Here is a 3,337-nt window from a genome sequence, read left to right on the forward strand (position 1 = left end):
TTTTCTCGTGAGTGAGGAGCGGAGTCCACACCTCTTGAGAATAACCCGCCTAGCATGGAAGATACAGACAACCCTAGTTGATACATGAGCTATTCGAGCATGCAAAACAAAATTTTATTTGAAGGTTTAGAGTTTGGCACGTACAAATTTACTTGGAACGGCAGGTAGATACCGCATATATAGTAAGGTATGGTGGACTCATATGGAATAACTTTGGGGTTTTATGGAAGTGGATGCACAAGCAGTATTCACGCTTAGTACAAGTAAAGGCTAGAAAAAAACTGTGAAGCGACCAACTAGGGAGCGACAACAGTCATGAACATGCATTAAAATTAATAAACATTGAGTGCAAGCATGAGTAGGATATAATCCATCATGAACATAAATATCGTGGAGGCTATGTTGATTTTGTTTCAACTACATGCGTGAACATGTGCCAAGTCAAGTCACTCGGATCATTCAAAGGAGGATACCACCCTATCATACCACATCACCACCATTTTAATAGCATGTTCGCACGCAAGGTAAACCATTATAAACTCCTAGCAAATTAAGCATGGCATAAGCAACTATAATCTCTAATTGTCATTGCAAACATGTTTATTCATAATAGGCTGAATTAGGAACGATGAACTAATCATATTTACAAAAACAAGAGAGGTCGAGTTCATACCAGCTTCTCTCATCTCAATCAGTCCATCATATATCGTCATTATTGCCTTTCACTTGCACGACCGAACGATGTGTATAATAATAATAATGGTGCACGTGCATTGGACTAAGCTGGAATCTGCAGGCATCTGATACATAGGACAAGACAAGGTAATATGGGCTCTTGTTAAATCAACAATAATGCATATAAGAGCCATTTCAACATTTTTATTATGGTCTTCTCCTCTCGACCCCCAAAGAAAAGGAAAGAAATAAAACTATTTACACGGGAAAGCTCCCAACAAGCAAAAGAAGAACGAGAATTTTTTTGGGTTTTCTTTTAATTATTACTACTACAAGCATGGAAAGTAAACTAGCTAGAAGCTACAACTAATTTTTTTGGTTTTTCTTATGTTATTCAGACACACAAGAAGAAGACTAGAAAAGGAAAATAAACTAGCATGGATAGTACAGTGAAAAAGTATGAGCACCGACAACTAGAAGAGAGAATTCCTTATTTGGCCCTCTCTTAAAATTTGGTTCCCTTTTTGGCCCTAGAAAGAAAAATCGTCCTTTTTTGACACTCAAACTTCATTTTGTTCCCTTTGTGACATTTCCGTTAGTTTTGACAACTAACACCGTTAACTACGACATGAAAAGTCCATTTTACCCCTGATGTATTTTGTGACCAAAATTGTGAACTGGAAGTCAAAAGCAATGGCAATATGAACTGGAATATATTACCGAATGAAACAAAATCTGCTATTTAGCATATCCACGTAACAATTTTTAATTCAAATCACATCTTCAATTTAAATTGAAAAATTGGATAAAGCCACCCTTGTATTTTGATACCATATCCCCTATACAATTCACATATGCACAAATTATCACATATTTGGAGCAGCTTCACATATATGCGAACAAAAGAATCACACATACTTGGCCCAGGCACACATATATGCAAACAATCCATATATTTGGTCCTCCACACACATAAATGTGACATGCAATAGTCCAGGTCCACAAAAGGTTACATATAGTACGTAGAAGTGCCCAGGTCATATAAACAGCTCAAAAGTTTCCAAATGAAACATGATACGGAAAGTAATCACATCAGAATCACAAACTAAGTCTTCGTTTGCTTCGTGTGTTCACAGCAACATGTATTTTCTTGTTGGCGACATCATGTTCACCACAAATGGGTTGCGTTCTTGATCTAGACATACACATACATCACATATAGTAGCCTAGGTTAAAAATAGAACAATGCATAACATAACATTAGAACTAAATTTCATAACTACCATAGGCTACCTTTTTGCTCCTCCTGGTCCAAGATTTACCACCTTTCCCTTTTTCCTTATTTGTTTCTCCAAGATTTGGCTATTGTGACAAGAATGTGATTAGAATACAAAATCAAGCTTTCATTTAATTATGAGCATGAGTTTAAAATTGCTAACCTTGGCGGAAAACACATGGCTGATGGAGCATCATCCTCACAAGGCACAATTGATGATTGAGCTGATTTGGTGGTCTTTATCCTCTTCTTTGGTGGTCCTCTACACGAAACAAAAAAGTAGTTAACATGTATGGTTTTTACAAAAAAGAATGCATGTGAAGCAAGTTATGCAATTAAATTTATTACCTCACAGCTAAAATAGCAGCAATGTCATCTGGGTTACCCTTCTTGAATTTGTGCCAATGATGCCCATAGTCCTTACAAATAGGGCATAAGTGTTGGCCGCTTTTTCTTTTTTTTTTCTCACCGCAACCTTTATACCTCTCAGTTTTAGGCCTACCCGCGGTGGCTTTTAGCAGTGTGGAAACATGAAGAATCCATGGCCTACCCGCAATGTCAGTCAGAATCAATAACCTTATCATAACAAAAGCATTTGATATCCTTCCTAGCTTTTTGGGGGTTGCCAAGCAATTTGATTTTCAGTAAGAAGTTGAGTTTGGATCCATCCTGTGAAAGCAAAAGACCCATCTCTAAGTACACTGATGCATCTTCAATCCATCTCTAAGTACACTGTTTTATATGAATAGAGGTGAAGCAAATACTCAAATCTAGAGAAGAGAGGCACTTACCCTTCTAGCCATGCCAGAGTACTTGCATCTGTGGCCGTTGCACCTTGACCGCCCTCCACCTCCCCGCCATGGCCGCCCTCCGGCGCTGCACCTTGACCGCCCTCCACCTCCCCGCCATGGCCGCCCTCCCACGCCGCACCTTGCCTGTCCTCCACCTCCCCGCCATGGCCGCCCTCCGGCGCCGCGCCTTGACCGTCCTGCTTCATCCCGCCATGGCCGCCCTTCGCCTGCCCGCCATGGTCGCCCGAGGACGAGGCCGGTGCAGCGTCGTGGCCTTCCTCCACCTCGCCGTCCATCCCTCCACCCGTAGCAGCGTCGGCCACGCCCTCCTCCATCCGCTTTTCCAGCCTCGCGCCGCTGCTGTGATGGTTACGGATCGACCGCCGCCGCTGTGTACGGTTAGGGATTGAGTCTCTTAGGGATCGAGGAGAAGGGGAATCGGGAGAACAAGGGCTCGCGACGGTTCGGTGTGCGGGATTTTGTTTTTCTGTTTTTTCTTTCAGCGTCCTACAACAGGGGAAAAAACAGCATTTCAAGTCGCGGTTGATGGTGTTAACAGCAAAAACTAACGGAAGTGTCAAGGAAGGAAGAAAAT

General features: G+C 41.7%; 1 long non-coding RNA gene across 1 annotated transcript; it reads right to left on the reverse strand.

Moving 5' to 3' along the window:
• Window positions 1-1,611: 1,611 nt before the first annotated feature.
• LOC109757664 (uncharacterized) lies at window positions 1,612-2,710 on the reverse strand. Its single transcript, XR_012186843.1, has 4 exons — window positions 2,300-2,710; window positions 2,115-2,213; window positions 1,969-2,037; window positions 1,612-1,870 (listed from the first exon to the last, which is right to left on the reverse strand). It is a non-coding gene; the product is annotated as an uncharacterized lncRNA (long non-coding RNA).
• Between the last annotated feature and the right edge of the window lie 627 nt (window positions 2,711-3,337).

The sequence above is a fragment of the Aegilops tauschii genome, chromosome 6, assembly GCF_002575655.3.
Source record: "Aegilops tauschii subsp. strangulata cultivar AL8/78 chromosome 6, Aet v6.0, whole genome shotgun sequence".
Classification (NCBI taxonomy): Eukaryota; Viridiplantae; Streptophyta; class Magnoliopsida; order Poales; family Poaceae; genus Aegilops; species Aegilops tauschii.